Raw genomic sequence first — 22377 nt, forward strand, 5'->3', positions numbered from 1 at the left:
TGCCATAAAGTAAGAATACTCATGAAGAATTTCTGAATTCTGAAGGGATCAGGTAGAGAGAAAGGTAAGTGTTTCAACTTTTTTCACAGAAATATACTTTGTCTAGAGCTTTTACTGTAAAGCTATAGATAGCTTAAGAGAAAACAGTTTTTTTAACTCTGGAAAATAAAACTTGAAAAGGATAAGCAATGTTTCAAACAAAAGAATCATAAAAATTATTTCAGTCCTTCATCATTTCAGCTCTATGTAATTAATCCTTGTTCTGCTTGATGTTAGGTTAGCAATTTTATGAGTCTATTTTTTTTTCATTAGAGTTCTGGAATTTTAACCAGTCCAATGAATGGTATGGTCTCAAAGTTTTCTAAAAACCTTTTAACTTACTAAAAAGGTTTTTGAAATGATGACAACTTTTATTCTTGTTTATTGCATTTACATTTACCTGATTTACTCATTCTTAACAATTATATTTGAATTGCTCATAAAAAATAAAGCTAGTCATTTAAGTGATTTTTAATTTTAATTTATTATTTATTTTATTTCATTTTTTTTTTAGACAGGGTCTCACTCTGTCACCCAGACTGGAGTGCAGTGGCATGATCATGGCTCACTGCAGCCTTGATTCCAAGGGTGAAGTGATCTTTCCATCTCAGCATCCCAAGTAGCTGGAACTACAGGTGCACACCATCACATTCAGCTAATATTTTTCTTTTTACTCACTCAGCTAATTTTTGAATTTTCTGTAGAGATGGTGTCTCACCATGTTGTCTAGGAATGATCTTGAACTCCTGGGCTCAAAAGATCCTCCTGCCTTGGCCTCTCAAAGTCTTGGGATTACAGGTGTGAGCCATTATGTCTGGTCTATTTTTTAAAAGGCAACACGAGGCTCATCCTGTGTCAGCAAGGAGTTTATCCTACCAAGGCCTTTGAGATACTGGACGCAGATACCCCCTGCAATGTCCCTCCCACAGCCATCCTGGGTATCCAGGAAAGCTCTGAAGGGCAGGGCCCATCTGGGTCCTAGACTTACATATCAGATGCAGAGCCCAGGACGGAGGATAGACTTTTGAAGACAATGTCTAGAGGATCCAACCCCACTGAGCATGGCCAGAAGGTATAGCTGGGCCAGGGAAGATGGGGCCATATTGGGCTTGGCTCTGCCCTGCGGCTGGTGGCTTAGGCACTGTAGACCCACATGTCCCCAGGCCTCACCATAGCCACCTGTCCAGAGCCCAGAATCCAGAAGCTCAAAACGAAAGATATAAGCTCACAGTAAGATGTATGTAAGATTAGGGGGAACCCAGCAGCCAGCCCACAGCACAGTTTTACCTCACAGACAAATCAAGCAAGTATTAAAAATATCACAGAAGCAACAATTTTGTAACCTTAAAATGTCTATAAGAGACAGCATAAATCTGACCAGTAGACCCAGGCAAAAACGTCTGCATTAATAATGACAATTCTGAAGGCATTTCCATTTTATTTTACCAACAATTTAAAAATTAGCTTTATTTACCAAAGATTTATTACAGTCATGTAAACTTGAAAAGCATTTGAGCTTATCTACTTAATTTAGGAATGTTTATTTTAAAATCAATTTGGTATTATGTAGACAATATAGAAACACAGGTATAATAATCTACATACATGTAGATACAACATACAGCACCACATGCATACATGATATGTATCTAAAAATCAAAGAGATACAGGAATTCAGTGCAAAAGAGAGCAGACCTTTAGATCTGAGAAGAAGCTGATTATGACTTTTGAGGCTCATGAGGAAGACAGAGGACCCCAAAAGAGGGGGTCAATAGTGCCTTTTCTGTGTTCCGCTCAGGTTCTCAGCATTGCTAAAAGTTTCCTTTAGATCTTTGTGGTGGCCAGAGTGCTGTTGCTTCCTTTTAGCAATTTTTATCAACTGATTACCAAATGAAGGAGGGAGGGGATTAACTGGATGAAAGATTGAAGGTGCCAAAAGGAAAGAGGAGAAGAAGTAAATGGACCAAGTCTTAGAGGAGTCAGTTTGGGAGAATCTTAAGTTGCCCAAAAGGTCAATGAAGTTCTAGTTAGCAGGGGTTCAAAAAAAAGGGGTCTTGTTGACTAAGAAGTTTCCATAGGAGAAATAGAATTTAAAAGAGAAGAGAGAAGAAGATTAGCTTTTAATTAAACTGACTTTCAACCATAGAGCTCTGTAAATTTTTTTTAAAAAAAAAAAACATACAAGCAGCAAACTTTCCGTTATGTGAGCAGCCAGCCTTTTGTGAGAGCTGAGAGACTGAGGAGGGGAGCATTGGCGGTGGTGGTGGGAGCAGCACCTCTCTTTTGCCACCTAAGAAGGGCTTTGGTTCCCAGTGGTGGTGGGAGATACATCTCTCTGATCCAGTAGAGGATGCAAGATAAACAGAAAAAAAAGTTGCTATCACACTCTCAAAATAGAGTTTTAAACCAGAAGTATTCCTAAGTAAATTACTCAAAACCAAAACAAATAGGCATACATGAGAATAAAACCAAGAAGCCCTTTATGGGTTAAAACCAAGAAGCCCTTTATGGGTTTAACCCGAGTCTCCAAAAGAGAAGCAAAAGTTGCAACCCTTCCAAGATCTAGACCCCTCCCAGTGACAGCTTAAAGCAAGGAAAGTGTCACCAGTCACAAATGAAGTACAGCCCACATCTCTGTCTGGTCATATTTTTCTAGAGACCTAACTTCTCAGCTGGCCATCTACACACAATGGCCCAGCAATCTGTGTGCCCCATAGATGGAAAATTAAAAGCGACAGTCAGTTAGACAACAGAAAATGAAAAGTTGTCTATGTGAGAAGAAAGAATACAAACAAATGGGTACCTCAAATATTGAGTCATACAAATATAAATTCAAAACGAATAATTCAAACTAATTTTTGTAAATGTTTCCCCCGAGTTAAAGGATTTATATTTTCAAGGGGCTGATTCCCTGACCAGAGAACTAAATCAAACCCAGACCACAGTGGTAAATGCACAGAATCTTAAACACCAGACCATAGGCTGGAGTGACTTTTTTACAAATCCCCCTGGAAATTCAAAGTTGGCAGTTTGAGTGTTCAAAGAATTTTAACTTTCGTTTTAGGTCAAATTTTTGCTTTTCAATTTTGTCAGAATAATTTTTAAGACTAGCCTTCCCAATATTATGTGTCTTTCTTTTAATTTGGTTCTCTCATCAATACAAATAAGGCAACTGCTTAGGGCAAGAGATCTTCAAATTTTGTGTTCAAACGTAGAAGTCTTTCTAATTCAAAAAACTATTATCTGGCCATTGATGATTAGAATTTCCAATGGTGTACTTATTGTAATAGCGACTCAATCTAATAAGCCTCTTTACAGGAAGATCAGGAGGCATAGAAGATGCAGCCTCCATGATCCTCAAAAATTTACTCCCAGAAATAGGCTAAGATAGCAAAAGATTTTTGTTGCTGCAGGTGATTAAGGATGGTATTTGTGTGAATGATGTCTCTGTTCTCCACACAAGCACATGGACACATGGACACTCGGCCGTACCACCAGTTATAGATCCACCAACTTCTGGGATTGGATTTGCCCAGCACTAACCAGGCAACAAAGATTGAGACAACAAAGCCCCTTGTGGATGAGGCTCCTTATTAAGACAAACCATCCTGAGAGCATAGCATCTTAGCAACAGAGTACGCTGCTTAAAATTTTATGCATCTTGTGTGTCCCAGTCCTTTCAGACTGGCCACCAGACATGATCTGAAAATCACACACCCTAGATAGCAGAGACCAAAAAGAGAAATGCTCCCACTTGGTCACAAGGCAAGCTTTCAAGGACATAAAACAAGAAGAGAGGGCAACCTCATTCCGTTTTTATTTTGGAGACCCACCGCACAATTTGTCTAAATAGATGCTGGAGGTGTGCTGAGAACTGTAAAACTCACCGGTCTGTTGAAGCTGGCTTGAACAACAGGCTTATGTTTTAGGCCTATGTTCTACCCTATGGTACCCCTCTTTATGACAAAATGACACAGGAAGACAAAGATAAAGAAAAAGCAAAGACTATTTCTGGGCATAAATGGATCAGACAATATGAATATTCATACCAAAAATACACCAGAGTCACTACACCTAACAATAGTCATACAAATGCTTTTCTCCCATTAATCTTAAATGTAAAAAGGAAAAATAGACAAACAGTAATTTTTACCATCTGCTCAACCAGATTCCACAGAGAGAGACTAGGAGTCTGGTAACAATTTCTTACTTTTATATTAGCCTCTCAGGTCCTGAGTTTCTTTGGTTGTGGCTTCCAGAAAAGCAGAGCAGTTTTGGATGTGCTGCTCACAGCACCAAATATGTAAGAGTAAAGGGGGAACATTTCCCTCTTCATCCTCTGACTGTTTGCTGAAAATCAACAGAGAAAAGCAGACTAATAAGACAAAAAAGGCATACAAACTTTATTTTAATGTGCATAGCATAGGGGAATTGCAGGAAAATGACTACCCAATGGGGTATGGATGCATATATACTCTTCTTCATAGCAGAAGGGAAGATGGGGGAAATATGGATGGTTTGAGGGATAGTAAGTGATTTTCAGGGGAAAATGAATGAGCCTCATACTCAGACAATGGCTAGTAAATAATAGTCTTTGGAAATTGGAGAGGACAGAGAGCAGACAACGGTTTGGGATGAGTTCATCTGTTGTTTAATTTTCAGTCTCTTTCTTTTGATATGAGTTTTAATCTTCTCTGGTTAATGAAATTTTAGGGAAGAAAAGTGTGTTCCTCTTTGGTAGGTCCAGTTTCTAGGTAGATAAGGGAAATTTGGAGAGCAGCTTCATCCTTTTGGGAGAGACAGAAGATTGAGAGATAGAAGAAGGGGTCAAAGAGACGTTGAGACTGCTTCTTTAGCTCAGCCACATTTTGGGGTGAAATATTCTGGTTTCTTTTAAGATCAATGAACTTGTAGATATAGCAATGGGATTTATCCAAAATGAAGCATAGAGAGAAAAATGACTAAGAAAAATTGAATGGCGCTACAGAGATCTATGGAAAAATAGAAAGTCATCTAACGTAATGGTAATTGAAATTCCTAAAAGAGAAAAGACAAAAACATTTGAAGAAATAATGTCTGAAATGTCTCCAAATCGGATGAAAATTATAGCCCTGGAGATCCAAGAAGCACAACAAACCCAAAATAGAATAAACACACACATACACCCCCCACACCCACCCCATAATAAAGCATTATATTAAATAGCTAAAAACAAGTGGTAGAAATATTCTTAAAAGCAGAGAGGGAAAATAGATATATGTACAGAGGAACAGTAAGAATGACTGCAGACTTCTTGTCAGAAGCTATGCAGACCAGAATACTTTAAAGAGCAATAGATAGATAGGCAATAAATCCTGTCAACCTATAATTATATATTCATGAAAAATAATTCTTTGAATATGGAAGTCAAATAAAATATTTTTCAGACAAATACAAGCTACAAGAATTCACTTCCAGCAGACCTACACTACAATAAATTTAAATCAAGTCCTTTAAATCACAGGAATATAAAACCTACGTCACATAGAAACTTGGATGTATACACAAGAATGGAAAGGGCTGATATTGATAAATATGTGAGTAAATATAAAGGGTTTTTTGCCTCATTTAAACATTTTCTTAAAAGATAATTGAATTTTTTTTCTTTTTTTTTTTTGGGGGGACAGAGTCTTGCTCTGTCACCCAGGCTGGAGTGCAGTGATGTGATCTCGGCTCACTGCAGCCTCTGCCTCCTGGGTTCAAGCGGTTCTCCTGCCTCAGCCTCTGGAGATCTGGGACCACAGGCATGTGCCACCATGCCAGGCTAAGTTTTGTATTTTTAGGAGAGTTGGGGTTTCACTGTGTTGGCCAGGCTGATCTCAAACTCCTGATCTCAAGAGATCTGCCCACTTGGCCTCCCAAAGTGCTGGGGTTACAGGCGTGAGCCACCATGCCTGGCCCATTATTTGCCTTAAATAATGTAATATTGAAGGCAAAAAGAGTAGAAATGTATTTTGCAGTTAAAATAAGGTGAGAAATAAAATGTATGACAATAATAGCACAAAAGATAGCAGGCAAAAATAGAAATATAATGTCCTAAGAATTGTACATTATACATGAAGTAGCATAATATTATATCTATATGGACTGTGAAAAGTTAAATTTGAATATTGTAAATCTTAGAAGAACTACTTAAAATAATAAAAGAGTATAGCTTATCAGCCAATAGTATCTATAAATGAAGTAGAAAAAATATATTCCAAAAGAAAGTGGAAATTTAGGGGAAAAGAAATAAAAAAGGGATGAGACAAATAGAAAAAAAAGGAAGATGGTAGATTTAAATTCAACCATGTTGATAATTACATAACATGTCACCCCAATCAAAAGACAGAGCTTGTTAAAAATGAAAGCCAAAGCTGTGTGTGATCTGCAAGAAACTTACTTTATTATTATTATTATTTAAATTTTTAAATTTAAATTTTAGATTCCAGGGGTATGTGTTTGTTACAAGGTTTGTTGCAGGTTTATTGCAAGGTTAGTTATATCATGTGATGCTGAGGCTTAGGCTTCTATTGATCCCATCATCCAAACAGTGAACATAGTACCAATAAAAAGTTTTTCAGCCCTTGCCACCCTCCTGTCTTCCCTCCTTTTGGAGTTCCCAGTATCTCTTGTCCCCGTCTTTATGTTCATATGTATCTGAGGTTTAGCTCCCACTTATAAGTGAGAATATGCAATATTTATTTTCTGTTTCTGAATTAATTTGCTTATAATAATGGCCTCCAGCTGCATCCATGTTGCTGCAAAGATCATTATTTCATTCTTTTTTTATGGATGTATGGTATTCCATGGTGTGTATGTACCACATTTTCTTTATCCAAGAAATTCACTTCACATGTGATGACAAAAATAGGTAAAACATAGAAATAGATATTTCATGCAAATAATCAAAATAAAGTAAGACTGGCTGTATTAACATCAGAGAAAACAAAAATCAGAAAAATAGTTATTAGCAGGGATGAAGAGGACATTTTATACTGACAAAGGGTCAATGCATCACAAAGATATAACAATCTTAAATGTGTATGCACACAATAAAAGAAGCAAAAACTGATGAACTGGGAAGAATGGGTAAATCAACAATTATAGGTGGAAATTTCTGCATTCTTTTCCTAATAACTTATAGAAGAAGTAAACAGAAACTCAGCAACACTATTTACTGAATAGTGAATAATACTATTTACCAACTTGACTAATTGATGTAAATATGTCCATATAATAGCAACAGAATGTTCACTCTTTTCCAGTGCACATGGAACATTTGCCAAAATAGACCATGTGCTGAGCCAAAGACCAAGCCTCAACAAACTTAAAAGGATTGAAATCATAAAAAGTTTATGTTCTGCCTATAATAGAATTTAATAAGAAGTCAACAACAGAAGAATCTGGAAAGTCCCCAAATATGTGGAAATTAAACAACGTATTTCTAAATATCCCATGGGTCAAAGCAGAAATAACAAGGAGGATTAAAAATATTTTGAACTAACTAAGAACAAAAGTGCAGCATATTAAAATAGGTAAGATATGGCTAAAAACAGATCGAAACTTCCACTTCAAGATGATAGAAAGAAGCAAATTAAATCCAAAAATAGGAAAAAGGAAATAATAAACGTAAAAGCAGACATGAATTAAATTTACCAAAACTAAAAAAATGAATGAAACCCACAGCAGGTTCTTTGGGGAAAAATTAATAAAATTAATAAACCTCTAATTAGACTTATGCAGAAAAAAAGAGCGAAGACGCAAATTCCCACATCAGGAATGAAAGTGACACATCACTACAGGTCCTATAGACTTTAAGAGGATAATAAGAAAATATTATGAACAACTTCATTTTGACTACTTTGATAACTTAAATGAAATAATTCTTTGTTACAGTGTTACTTTGTATCGGAGAGAATGTTTTTATTCTCAGGCGATAGATGCAAAAATATTTAAAGTGCAGCTCACTGTCAAATGGTTCAGGCAAATGTCGATGATTGTTGAATCTAAGTGGTGAGTATACAAATGTTCCTCGTATTCATCTTTTATCTTTTTTGTATATTTGAAAATTTTTGGAATACAAAGTTGGAAAAAATAAATTATGCACAAAAGATTGCCAGTAGAGCGGCTGCCATTCAAGTTGAGTCATTTGAAACAGGGCTTATGATGGGAAGGATAGTGTCATGATCTTTTGACCATGAGATCAGGGTTGTGACCTTCCTTTTGTTTCAGGATGAAGTTTCTTGGTGATGTAACAGTCTGTGGAAACTCCCACAGGACAAATGCAGAAAGGAAGGACCTAGATCACTGGATGGTCAATGTTGCCCCTTGCACTAGCAGCAAAGGCCTATACAAATTTTTTGAGTAGCTTTATCTAGTTGTCCAGCTACTGGGAATAACTTGTAAAATCCCCTGGATAGTCAACAGCAGTGGGGCTTGCTTTGTAAACAGAGACCTGACCTACTTAAGTCTTCCCAGAGGTTGGAAAAAGAGGCTTGACTCACACAGACATGAAACCTTGGCTTAATTGGACACTAATTACTCATAAGAGATCTGTTTACCCAAACTTCCCATAGACCAAGCTCAGTACAAAATGAGAGGATGCATAAAGAAGCAAGATATTTAGAGGAAAATGTCACAAATACATTTATCGGTCCCAAAAGTCCTTTTTTTTTTTCCCAGAAGTGATGTTGCTAATTGCACAAAAATAAACAATATGGGGTTGATAAATTCCACATTTAAGGGCTGAGAATAGTGTCCCTACATTTCTAAGCAGCTGTATATTTGGAAATGAATACAATTGAAAGTAAGGATAATTGGCATTCTAAAGCCAATTGGATAACTTGGATGAACAAACAGAATTTACCATATTTTGATATGTTTCTTTGTGATTAAAGTATCTGTAAAGGAAACAAATTATTGTATTGCTACAGATTTTATTACTGAACAAGAAAAAAAGGCCTGATGTCGTGCATTTCCTTTTGGCCTTTGGTCTTGGCTGATGTTGGGCATCCAATGAGCTTCTTTGTCTTGAATGAAGACTTAAGAGGGAGTGAAAAGTAGGAAGAGCATCAAAACTTCTTTGCAGGATGTAATCGAACCACCTACTACTTATTGTCTTATGATCCATTTATTCAACAAATGGAACATCTCAATTGCTCAATGCTATTACAGACACTAGGTATAGTCTTAGACAAAACAAATTGCTGTTTTTATGTAGCTTGTATTATGGTTGATGTAGTAAAGTCAAAATTATTTAAATAAAGGAAGATGTGAGGAAGACTTTAAACTTAGAAATCTGGGTTCTCATCCAAGCTTTGCTGCTAACTTGTTGGGGGAACCTTGGGTGATGAGTTGGTTGACTCCTTCTGGATCTCAATGTTCATCCATCAAATGAGGGAACTTGACCAGATATTCAATAATGGCCCTTCCAGCCCCATCTTTATATGAAAGGGAAACCACAGTATGGGCCCATGGGGAAGATCATGGACTTTGGAGTAAAACATTTCTGGCTTGGTCAATTATTTAATCTCTTGATCTCGATCAACTCATGTAACTACTCTGACCCTCAGTTTCCTGGCTGCAAAATGAGATACTAATATTTGCTCAAATAAGATAACAGGCAAAAGAATCATGAAGGCTCCTGGCACACCACTGTGCATGGCTTTTGCTCCCTTGGGGAGCTTATAAATGAAAAAAAGATTTTACAATGCAAAGACAGCAAGCATTTTGTTAGTGAAGCAACAAAATAATTGGGCAATTTCCTCTCAATTGCACCATCAACTGATGCCCAACCTAGAAAGCATTTGGCTAAGAATGGAAAAGGAATCTTTGCCCAGATCCCTCAATTTTGACCATCATGGCATATACATGAATTGGCAGACTAAATTTATGCTCCTTTTGAAAACTGTGTCCATTCCAAGAAGTCAGGATATTTTCACCCAGCCTGGCCTAGGCAGTGGGACTCCCCAAGGCTACAAGCAGAGCCACAGTGCTCTGGGCTGGGCTGCCACACTGTCATGCTGGGGCAAAGATGGCAGCAGACAGCTCTGTTGGGTAACAGCAGGAAGCTCTTGTCACAAGAGTGATCTCATCTCTTAGGGGACTATGGTAGAAACGCAGGGCAAAAGCTATAGGAATGGTGCAACATAATAACTATGTTTTTTTTTAATTTTCAAAACGTGATAAATGATTAAGAATATAAAACTGGAATTTAGAACTTACAAAGAACTTGTATGAATAAATTAAAAAGACAACCTAATTTAAAAATGGGCAGAAGTCTTGGGCAGGCACATTACAATATAGCAGGGGTCACCAAATTAAAGCCTCACCAGCAAAATCCACCTCCCACCCCAGCCTGTTTTTATAAGTAAGCTGTGTTGGAACACAGCCAATCCCATTCATTCACACATTGCCCATGGTTGCTTTTGCTTGACAACAGCATAGTTGAGTAGTGGGGACAAGACCATATGACCTCCAAAGCCAGAGATATTAACTATCAGGCCCTTTATAGAGTGATTCACAGAGACCCCCATAATAGAGGAAAATACAAGTGGCCAATAGCACATAAGAAGATGCCCAGTATTACAGCTAAGAGGAGAATGCAAATTATACCCACAGTAAGATACCATTATGCACCCATTAGAAAGGCTAAAATTAAAAGGACTGACAACAACAAGTGTTGGCAATGGTGGGCAACAGCGAGAGCTCTCACACACTGATGGTTGAGGTGTAAATTGGTTCAATTTTGGAAAACAGTTTGGCAGTGTCTACTACAGTTAAACATACATATTTCCATGCCCCAGAAACTCCTGGGCATGTTCTCAAAAGAAACAAGGGCTGTGGCCACCAAGAGACATGTGTGAGAAAGGTCCTAGCACCTTTATGTATCATAGTCCCAAACAGAAAACAACACATACCCATCCACTTTAGGATGAACTAAATAAATTGGGGCATATGCATTCGATGGAATAGTACATAGCAATGAAAAAAATAAACTGTTGCCCCATGCAAAGATGTTTCACAGACATAACGTTAAGCAGAAGGAAGCAGATCTCAAGGAGCCCACACTGTACAATTCCAATCTATATGAAGCTCAATAACACATGGTACTAGAAGCTGTAATAGCAGTTACCTGTAGGACCGGAGGTTTGTACTGAAAGAGGAGGAACATCAGGAAGTCTGCTGGGGCCTGGAAATGTGAGATGTTGCTTTGGGAGGCAGTTGCATGGCTGTAGACATACGTAAGACATTATTGAATGGTGTACCTGAGATTGGAGCACCTACAATAGAAGGTACAGTGTTACATCTCAGTGAAAAAGAGAAAATATTAAAGAAGAAAGAGACTGTGGATCATTTTGGGCTTGAACCTTATGTACTGTGGGTACTACAGAGTCATGTCTCAACTACAATTCAAACTGCAATACCTTTTAAGCTTTGTGTTGAAAAGAATGAATATTTGGGAATGTAATTTTGTGTTTGTGATAAAGTCCTCCATAATAACCGATTCAAAGCAAAGGAGACTACAGTTTCCCCTGGTGCCCTGCCCCTGTCTCTGATTGGTGCATGTTTGTTGGGACATCTACCAGAGGGGATTAATGTCTCAGGCTAATGCCACTCCCTGTGCCCAACTCATGTCAGGTGGCTAGGGGGCAGGCAATCCAGAGCCTTCTTTCTTCCACAGTGAGGGATGGACAGGAGGAAGCGCCCTCCAAAGGGCCGGCCTGTCCCATGGATTGTCCAGGAGGAGGATAACACAAAGGAGAGGTCGTTTCTCGGTGAGCCCATGCCTGGCCTTGCAGAGCAAATACTGGGGATCACGCATCACGCAACAGGCAAGTGGCCCCACGCCCATAAACCACAGGATGCCAGGGATGTGGGATTGGAGCTGCCCTCTGGGTTTTCTCAACGAAGTAAATACTTCCTCCGAGGAAATTTGGGTCCTCTACCGCTCTCAGTCAGTTGCCTCCTGACTGGTCCACACGTGCTGGGATTCTGGGTTCAACTGGATCTTACCATCGTGGAGGGCTGGAGCCACATCAGAAATGTCCCTGTAGCTCCTGCCTCCACCACTACAGGCCTGTAACGCTGCTCGCCTTAAGTGGTCAGTTAACACAATGCATGGATGGTCTGGTCCACGAATGTCTTTTCCAGGTGTGTTTGACTTACAGCCATCTCTGTTCTCACTACGAAGAGAGGAGAGGAGCTTCATAGAGGTGAAGTCAGTGGAAGATGCTCCAACCCTCCTTTGAACACACCTGCAACAAGGAAACCTATCTGATTTCCCCAGCTTTCCTCCCTCCTGTCTTGTGGCAGAGCAGTGCCTCCCTGTAGCTGCCTTAGAGCAAACCAAACACAATTGGACCTGTTTTCACCCAGGAACTTGCAGTGTTTTGCCCAGATTCCAGCAGTGAACTCAATGTCATTGGATGGGTTCATAATGCATGCATTTGTTCATACCAGGGAATTCCCTGGAAGGTTACTTATAAAATAAATATCTAACGGGGGAATTAATTTATCTATGTTCTTTTTCTTATTGGTTCTGTCTCCTTAAAAATATGGAGAATGGTTATCAGGCATACATAACTTTTTCTTTTAATGGCTGGTTCAGGCTAATTAGATTCCAGGTTTGAAGTTTTGCAATGGCTGTGTTTTGAAGTGTTCATGTGGCCCTGTGTGCGTTTCCTGTGGCTGGCTTAGTAAGCACCACAAACAGCTTGGCTTAAAACACCAGAAATGTCTTCTTTGATGGTTCTGGAGATCAAAAGTGTGAAACCCAGGAGTCGGCAGGATTGGCTCCTTCTGGTAGCTTCTGTGCCTCTTCCAAGCTCCTGGTGGTTGCTGTAGTCCTTGGCATTCCTTGGCTTGTAGCTGCATCCCTCCAACCTCTGCATTGGCCTTCACATGGCTTCTTCCCTGTGTGTCTCTGTGTCTCTGTTTTCTTTCCTTATAGAGGACACCAGTCATTGGATTTAGGGCCCACTTTGATTCAGAATGATGTTATACTAACTCGTTACATCTGTAAAGACCCTTTTTCCAAATAAGGTCCCATTCTGAGGTTCCGAAAAGGCCATGGATTTTGGAGCGATAACTATGAGACCCAGCCCAAGCACCATGCACCCAATGCTCATTTCCATCAGCCCACTCTTTGCCAGTGGGTAGAGAGATCTGCCTGTGACCACATGATAGGAAGTGGATGGATGTCAGGCCTTATGTTCTGGAAGGAGAATGTCTGGATCAAGTGATGGGGAGAAGAATGAAAGCTGGAGAGCTGGTTGCCATGGTGACTCCTTCTTCAGTCTCCAGGGCTCTCCCAGCTTCCATAAAGTCCTGTTCCTCCCGCCATAGGCTTGGATTATTCCTGAGTCAACACGCTGTACTTTCAGGGCCCGGTGGGTGGCCAGCAGCCTTCCCTCCTCACTTGATTGTTTGGGGACCAGGGATGTGGCAGCTCTGGAGGGGGTTAGGACAGGGTTGTCTTTCAAGGAGGGTGAAGATCACATGAGTCCAAGTTGAAGGAGGGGACTTGATTTGTTATTCTAGCAATGGGTAGAAGACTGGCTGGAGCCTGACTCAACATACAACAGCTCACACAGCTTTCTTGGGGCTTAGCCTTCACTGGTAAGGAAAGAGTTCTCACTGGACTTTTATGTCAACTGATGGCAAGGACTTTAAGATTTAGTGTGGTCACTAATGTATTATGGAACCTGAAGAACTGGGTGAGGGCTTTGCTCTGAAAACTACACCTGGAGACTTCACCTAGGGCATTTTCTATGGGAGTATTTAGGTGGAACGGTCTAGTCTATGCCTAGGCAGTCCTGGGCACTCTTGCAAGTCTCAAATTTCACAACCACTGTTCCCCTTTTTCTCCTCCAGAGAATTAACTGAGATAGCTTGGCGCTAACTTTGCCAAGGGAAAAAATGTATTTTTTAAATTCCCAGGCAATTTTAATAATAAATCTTAATAGATGGGGTAAGAGCTGCCTTCATCCCATACAGAGAATACAATGGTGCTAGACTAAGTAGAGATTTTATTTCAACTTAAAGATTCTGTTTGATGTCTGAAATTACATGTTTCATTCACCTTATAATTCCGAAATTTCATCAGCAGTGGGAACAGAAAAGGATATTCACATGCTAGCCCCAAATTGGCTGTGATTGAAACTAATGATACAATTACAGCAATGAGTGTTTGCAACGGTTGATGATCAGGTACCGGTGTGGGATGAAATGGCAGAGAAGTGGTGATTGTGGGTGACGTGAGTCTCCATTGATCTGTTGAATTAGGTGCCTCTTCCTCTGGCATCACTGACAATTCTTGGTGGGGCCCGAAGATGGGGGTGGGTTACACTCTGGGTCAATTTCTTCTCCTCTCTCTGATGTGCTGAGGCCCATGGATTCAGTGAACAAGTATGGGATCTATTTGTTCAGCCCTTGAAAAAGCTCAAGGGAAGATGTCTCCTAGGGAGTGGTAGCTCCTTCCAATTTCTGGGGTTGGAGGTTCTCCCCGCATATGGGAGCCCGGAGCCCGGAGCCCGAGGCTCTGGATCTTCTCCCAGGAGAAGACTGCAGTGGGCCTGATGGGCCATGGCCAAGGCTGAGACTTCAACTCTTTATCCCTGCTGTGTTACCTGAGAAGGCTTGGAAGTAAGGCAAAAGCCACGCACTCCTCTACAGCCCCACAGAGAGAGTGTCAGAACAATGGAAAGGGAGTGATCCCCCCAGAGGAAGAACGCCTTGTGGACTCACACAGAGGAAGTTTGTTATGACTTTGATACTTGGAAGGCATGAGCCCAGTTGTAGCTGTGAGCTGTCTGACCTTATTTGTTCCAATGGACTCCACTGTGACTCTGGACAGAGCATTCTATTGAAGACAGTTTGCATATCAGCAGGATTATTATAAAATATACCAATAAGATTCTTCCTCCTGAAAGTGGCGGAAACTCAGATCAAACTGGCTTAAGCTTCTAAGAGGACTCATTGACTTGGGTAATTGACCAGATTAGGGTATGGGGCTTTATGGATAGCTGGATCCAGAGTCACAGATGCTATCAGGATTCTCTCTCTTTCTGTTAGCTCTACTACTTTCTCTGCAATAGGTTAGTTCTCCAAAAGGAATAAGATGGCCACTGGAGCCCCAGGATAACAGGATTCTTTGTGCTTGGGATCTTATGGAATCCTGGACCTGCTTGGGTCACGTGCCCACCCCTGTGCTGAGGAGTTGGAAGTCATTTTCAGGTTGAGGAGGGCATCCCCAGAAAGCCAGAGAAGGGGGCAGAAATGCAGGGTGGGCTCAACACCAGGCCTCCGCTACTGAATGTCAGGACACCAGCCTTCCTGAAGGGACATGTTAGGTGGACACCCAGTGAGAGCCTATGATACCAACCAGCAGCAGTTGGAGGAGGGCTGGGTGCGGCGGCTCATGCCTGTAATACCAGCACTTTGGGAGGCTGAGGTAGGCGGGTCACTTGAGCCCAGAAGTTTGAGACCAGCCTGGGCAACATAGTGAGACCACATCTCTACTAAAAAAATAAAGAAAAATTAGCTGGGTGTGGTGGTGTGTATTCATCATCACTGCTGTGAAGAACTCCTGAGACTGGGTAATTTATGAAGAAAAGAGGTTTAATTAACTCACAGTTCCATAGGCTGTACAGGAGAGATGACTGAGAGGCTTCAGGAAACTTACAATCATGACAGAAGGTGAAGGAGAAGCAGGGACATTCCTCACAAGGTGGCAGGGGGCGGGGGGGAAGTGCCACACACTTTTAAACCATCAGATCTCATGAGAACTCACTCACTGTCTCGAAAATAGCAATGGAGAAATCTGTCCCCATGATCCAATCACCTCCCACCAGGCCCTTCCGCTAACATTGGGAATTACAATGCAACATGAGATTTGGGTGGGGACACAGAGACAAACCACACCACAGTGCATGACTGTAGTCCCAGCTACTTGGGAGGCTGAGGCAGGAGGATTGTTTGAGCCTGGGAGTTCAAGGCTGCATTGCATTCCAGCATCCTGGGTGACAGAGCGAGACTGTATCTCAAAAGAAAAGAAAAAGAAAAAAAAAGTTGGAGGAAAAAAAAATTTAATAGCAGAAAAAATAGGAGTCTCCATACTGACAGCCTCACAACTCAGAGAACTTGAAAAATGTTATGTAGACAATGGCAATAAAGGGCTGGCAGGTCCCTGTGCACTGGTGAACACAGAACCTTCTTGAGGCTGTGCCCTTCAGCTTCGTTTGGAATTGACATTTTAAAAAACACTCCACCCACAGGTTTCCTTTCAGAGACTAGAGTACCTTTGAACTTAATATTCAGGTAAATAAAAAGACCACTTGGGAGAAAATTATCTCCTCTGAAAAGCTTGTCACTTAACACTTGTTTCTTAGGAGAACTACAAAAAAGTCAGCAAAATGGCAGAATTCTTCTCTGACATTTAAAGCTTTCCATGTGGTTTGCCACTGAGAACAAGGTGTATGTTCTTTTCAATTGCCTAAATCTTGCTGCCCCAGCTGGGAACTTTGCTGCAGAATCCAGAGAAGTGACTCTTCAGGGTCTGAGAATGAACTTGGATGGAAAAAAATACATTTTTATTTTTACTAATTTCCAACAGATATCAAGCATTTTATTCAACTAGGGAATGGAAGCAACAGATTACAGCAGCATTAACAAGACCTGGGATATCATCACCAATCAAAATCCTGGATATTTCATAGCACAAGAACATTTGTTTCAGAATCTCAAAGTACTCCTCCTACTCAACATGACTTTGAAATTGCAATAGTTGTTAGAACTGTCACTGCAGTTTGATATATGATGTGTTTACAAAGAGGCACATATATTACTCTTTCAGAATTATAACTCTTATGCATTTCAATATAATTGGCTTCCTTTGTCATCTTCTGAATTTTATGTATTTAAAAATATTATTCTGATGTTAAGAATACACAACGAAGAAAGGATAGAATTTTCAACAAATGGTGTTGGGGAAATTGGATATCCACATACAAAAAATCGACATAAAATTGGATTCTTATCTTAAACCCTACAAAAAATTAACTCAAAATGGATTAAAGACATAGACATAAGACTTGAAACTTTAAAATTCCTAGAAGAAAACATGGGTGATGACATTGGTCTGGGCAATAACTTTTTGGATATGACACTAAAAGTACAAGCAACAAAAGCAAAAATAGACAAACACAATTACATCAAACTAAAAAAGCTTTCACACAGTAAAGCAAGCAATCAACAGAGTGAAGAGACAACTTACAGAATGCAAGAATATATCTATTAACCATACAGCTGAGAAGGACTTAATATCCAAAATATACAAGGAACTAAACTCAATAGCAAAAACAAAAAACAACAACAAACCAAAACCAACTCACATATAACTCAGCTAACAATGGGCAAAAGATCTGAATAAATATTTCTCAAAGGAAGATATATGAATTACCAACAGGTATATGAAAAGATGCTCTACACCACTAATCATCAGGAAAATACAAATTAAAACCACAATGAGATGTCACCTCACACCTGCTAGAATATCTATTATCAAAAAGATAAGTGATAACAAATGTTGGTAAGGCTATGTAGAAAATGGAACCCTTGTACACTGTTGATGGGAATGTAGATTGCTACAATCATTATGAAAAACAGTATGGAAATTCCTCAAGATACTAAAAATAGAACTACCATATGATCCAGCAATCCCACTTCTGGGCACATATTTAAAGGAAATGAAATCAGTATCTTGAAGAGGTATCTGGACTCATGTGTTTATTGCAGCATTATTCACAATAGCCAGGATACGGAATCAACCTTAGTGCTTAGTGTCCATTGATGGATGAATGGATAAAGAAAATGTGATACACTCACACACACACACACACGCACAGGGATGTTATTCAGTCTTTAACAAGAAGATTCTGCCATTTGCAACAACATGGGTGACCTGGAGGACATTATGCTAAGTGAAAGCAAGCCAGACACGGGAAAACAAACACTGCACGGCATGATCTCACTCATATGTGGAATCTGAGAAGGCTGGACTCAGAAACAGAGCAGAAGGCTGGTTACCAGAGGTGGCAGTAGGGATGAGAGTGGGAAATTAGGAGATGTTGGTTAAAGGGTACAGACTTTTAGGTATAAAATGAATAAGGTCCTCAGAGCTAACATATGGCACAGTGACTGTGTTAATAATAATGTATTTTAGACTTGAAAATTGCTAACAGAGTAGATCTTCAGTATTCTCACCACAAAAAAAGGTTGAACTATGTGAAGTGATAGATAACATTAATTAGCTTGATTGTGGTCATCATTTAACAGTGGATATATGCATCAGAGCTTCATGTTGTACATCTGTATTCCATTTTTATTTTTTCAATTATAACTCAACAGACCTAGAAAAAAATAAAAATAATAATATCACTCTGAAAAGTGGTCTGCAGGTTTTGCTAGCTGCTGAAGGGGGCTGTGGCACTTCCTAGATGCTGTGCACTATTCTATGGTTTTCCATATATTATTAAGTGAATCCTCATAGTCACATTATGAGGTAGGTATTAATAATTAAGATGAAAAAAACTGAGGGTCACAGAGTAGATAAATTCCCCAAGGATAAAGCCAGTAAGTGGAACAGTTGGCACTGAAATCTAGAAATCCAAGCCCCTAAGCTTTTTGCACCTCTCCTTGATGAGGTGACAACCTTGTCTTCGTCCAGTGAGGGGCAGCGCCCAGCCCTGTCCCAAGCCGAGTGCTTCCTTCCCCCAGTGATGTTCAGAGAGAGTCCCAAAGTGAGCAGATGTCCCAGGGCCAACTGAGGGGCCCCGAGGCACACTCAAGAGGGAAGTGCTATCGCAAGAACAAAGGAAACCCACCAAGGGCTGCGCAGGGTTTGCTTCCCCCAAACGCTCCTGGTAAAGTTTCCCAAACTTTTACTTTCTGTGATCACTTAATGAAGATTTAACTTACCCAGAGACAAATCTCAGATAAATTTTTTAAAGGTGTCATCAGAAATTTTCCAACAACAAAGAGAAAACGCAGTGTTCTAGGTTCGTAATAATAAAATCTGTTTCTTACAGTGAGAGAGGTGATATTTTCTCTTTCCCTAAAACCTCTCCATCCCTGTTGATGATAGAGAGCTCAATCCAACAAGAAGGTTTCTTTCTTCATTTTTCTTTTTTTTCAAATTGAAAAGTAAAAACTGTACATATTTATGTTGTACAACATGATGTTTTGATATTTGTGTACATTTTGGAATGGCTAAATCAAGCTTTTTAACATATGCCTTACCTCATATACTTTTTTTGGAGTGAGAACACTTAAAACTCTGCCCTTCTAGAAATTTTCCAGTGTATAGTATATTATTATTAACTGTAGTCTCATTATGTATAATAGATCTCTTGAAATTATTCCTCCTGTTTAAGTGGAATTTTGTGTCCATTGACCACCATCTCCTCAATCCTCCAACCTCTACCCTCTGGTAGCCACCATTCTGTTCCTTGTTTCTATGAGCCCTACTTTTTTAGATTCCACATATAAGTGAGATTATGCAGTATTTATCTTTCCGTGTCTGGCTTATTTCACTTAGCCTAATGCCCTCCAGCTTCAGCCATGTTGTCACAAATGACAGAATTTACTTCTTTTAAAGAGCCCGCACACTCTTGCTCTCTCAAGCTATCTTGCCCGTCTGCCTTCTGCCATGGGATGAGTAGCAAAAAGGCCCTCACCAGATGCAGCCCCTTGACCTTGGACTTCCAAGCCTCCAGAACCATAAGAAATAAATTTTTCTAAATAAATTAGCATGAGGGCTAATTTAAAGGTTGAATAGTATTTTCTTTATCCATTCATCCATTAATGGATACTTAAGTTGATTCCATATCTTGGCTGTTGTGAATAATGCTGCAATGAACATGAAAGTATGGATATCTCTTCAAGCTACCGGTTTTATTTCCTTTAAATATATGCCCAGAAATTAAATTGCTGGATCATATGGTAGTTCTATTTTTAATTCCTTAAGAAATCTCCATACTGTTTTCCATAATGGCTGTATTAATCTACATCCCCACCAACAGTGTACAAGGGTTCCATTTTCTACACAGCCTTGCCAACATCTGTTATCTTTCATCTTTTTGATACTAGTTGTTTTAACAGATGTGAAGTGATATTAATGTCTTATTGTGATTTTAATTTGCATTTGTCTGATTAGTGATGTTGAATATCTTTTCATATACCCATTGGCCACTCGTATGTCTTTTTTGAGAAATATTTATTCAGATTCTTTGCCCATTTTAACTGATTTATATTTATTTTTGCTTGTTTTTGTTTTTGCTATTGAGTTGTTTGAGTTTCCTGTATATTTTGGATATTAACTTCTTATCAGATGTCGATTTGTAAATATATTCTCCCATACTATATGTTGTTTCTTCACTCTGTGGTCATTCCCTTTGCCGTGTGGAAGCTTTTTTGGTTTGATTGAATTCCATTTGTGCTTATTTATTTATTTATTTATGTATTTTGAGGTGGAGTCTTGCTCTGTCACCCAGGCTGGAGTGCAGTGGCATGATCTTGGCTCACTGCAACCTCCCACTCCCGAGTTCAAGGATTCTCCTGCCTCAGCCTCCTGAGTAGCTGGGATTACAGGTGCCCACCAGCATGCCCAGATAATTTTTGTATTTTTAGTAGAGATGGAGTTTCACCATGTAGGTCAGGCTGGTCTTGAGCTCCTGACCTCCTGATCCGCCTGCCTCGGCCTCCCAAAGTGCTGGGATTACAAGCATGAGCCACCGCGCCCGGCTGCATTTTTACTTTTGTTGCTTGTGCTTTTAGGGTCATATCCAAAAATTCATTGCCCAGACCAATGTCATAGAGCTTTTTCTCCATGTTTTCCTCCAGTATTTATAAGATTCTACGTCTTATTTACTTTGAGTGGATTTTTGTGTGTGGTATGAGACGAGGGTCTAATTTTATTTATTTGCATCTGGATATCCAATGTTTTCAGCACCATTTTCTGAAGAACTGTCCTTTCCCTATTGTATGTTCTGGGAATCTTTGTCAAAGCTCAACTGACCATAAATTCATGAATTAATTTCTGGGCTGTTTATTCAGCTCCACTTGTCTGTGTCGGTTTTGTGGCAGTTTTATGCGTTTAGATTACTATAGTTTTGTAATAGATTTTAAAATCAGGTACTGTGATGCCTCTAGCTTTGTTCTTTTTGCTCAAGATTTCTTTGGCCATTCATAGGTCTTTTGCGGTTCCATCCAAATTTTTGGATTGTTTTTTCCATTTCTGTTAAAAAAAGTCATTGGAATTTTGATAGGATTGTATTTGACTCTTAGATCACTTTGGACAGTATGGACATTTTAACAATATTAATCTTCCAATTCTTTTTTTTGTTTTGTTTTTTGAGTTGGAGTCTCGCTCTGTCGCCAAGTTTGGAGTGTAGTGGCACGATCTTGGCTCACTGCAAACTCCTCCTCCCGGGTTCAAGCAATTCTCTGCCTCAGCCTCCCAAGTACCTGGGATTACAGGCGCCTCCCACCACAGTGGGCTAATTTTTTGTGTTTTTAGTAGAGACTGGGTTTCACCATGTTGGCCAGGCTGGTCTTGAACTCCTGACCTCGTGTAACACCTGCCTTGTCTTCCCAAAGTGCTGGGATTATAGGCCTGAGCCACCCCACCTGGCCTTAAATCTTCCAATTCTTAAACATAGAATATCTTTCTATTTATTTGTGTCTTTTTTAACTTCTTTCATTCGTGTTTTATAGTTTTCAGTCTACAGATCTTTCATTAACTTGGTTAAATTTACATCTAAGTAATTTTGGGCGGAGGCGCCACTGTAAATGGGATTGTTTTCTTGATTTCTTTTTCAGATAGTTAATTGTTCTTATATAGAAATACTACTGATTTTTGCGTATTGATTTTGTATCCTGCAACGTCATTGAATGTATTAGTTCTAACAGTTCTTTGGTAGAGTCTTTAGGATATTTTATATATGAGATCATGTTGTTTGCAAATAGAGACAATGTAGCTTTTTCCTTTCCAATTCAAATGTCTTTTAGTTATTTCTCCTCTAGTTGCTCTGGCTAGAACATCCAGAACTATGTTTAATAGAAGTGGTCAGAATAGGCATCCTTGTCTTTTTTTGATCTTAGGGGATCCCAACTTTTCACTGTAGAGTATGATGTTAGTTATGAGCTTTTTATATGTAGCCTTTATTGTATTGAGGTACACTCCTTCTATCTCTCACCTATTGGGACTTTCTACCATGAAAAATTTGGAACTTTGTCCGGTGACTTTTCTTTATCTCT

The 22377-nt window shown here is 39.5% G+C and overlaps 2 long non-coding RNA genes across 10 annotated transcripts in view; one reads left to right on the plus strand and one right to left on the minus strand.

Moving 5' to 3' along the window:
• Window positions 1-11375, plus strand: part of LOC116482378 (uncharacterized) — a 61977-nt gene extending 50602 nt beyond the window's left edge. Inside the window, exon 4 of the long non-coding RNA XR_004251851.1 lies at window positions 8293-11375. This is a non-coding gene — a long non-coding RNA (uncharacterized LOC116482378). The remainder of the gene's footprint in view (window positions 1-8292) is intronic.
• The window catches only part of LOC131381159 (uncharacterized), a 45883-nt gene that overhangs the window by 15298 nt on the left and 8208 nt on the right, over window positions 1-22377 (minus strand). For 2 of the 9 annotated variants that reach the window (XR_009209665.1, XR_009209661.1), the window contains exons 5-6: window positions 12229-12317; window positions 11195-11342 (exon numbers count right to left, since the gene is read on the minus strand). The exons of 1 other annotated variant lie outside the window; for it this stretch is intronic. This is a non-coding gene — a long non-coding RNA (uncharacterized LOC131381159). Of the gene's footprint in view, window positions 1-9019; window positions 9102-11194; window positions 11343-12228; window positions 12318-16548; window positions 16630-18378; window positions 18471-22377 lie in introns of those variants that run through there. 6 more of the 9 variants (XR_009209664.1, XR_009209663.1, XR_009209666.1 and 3 more) reach the window with 6 other exon arrangements.

The sequence above is a fragment of the Hylobates moloch genome, unplaced genomic scaffold (assembly GCF_009828535.3).
Source record: "Hylobates moloch isolate HMO894 unplaced genomic scaffold, HMol_V3 SCAFFOLD_14, whole genome shotgun sequence".
NCBI classification, from domain to species: Eukaryota; Metazoa; Chordata; class Mammalia; order Primates; family Hylobatidae; genus Hylobates; species Hylobates moloch.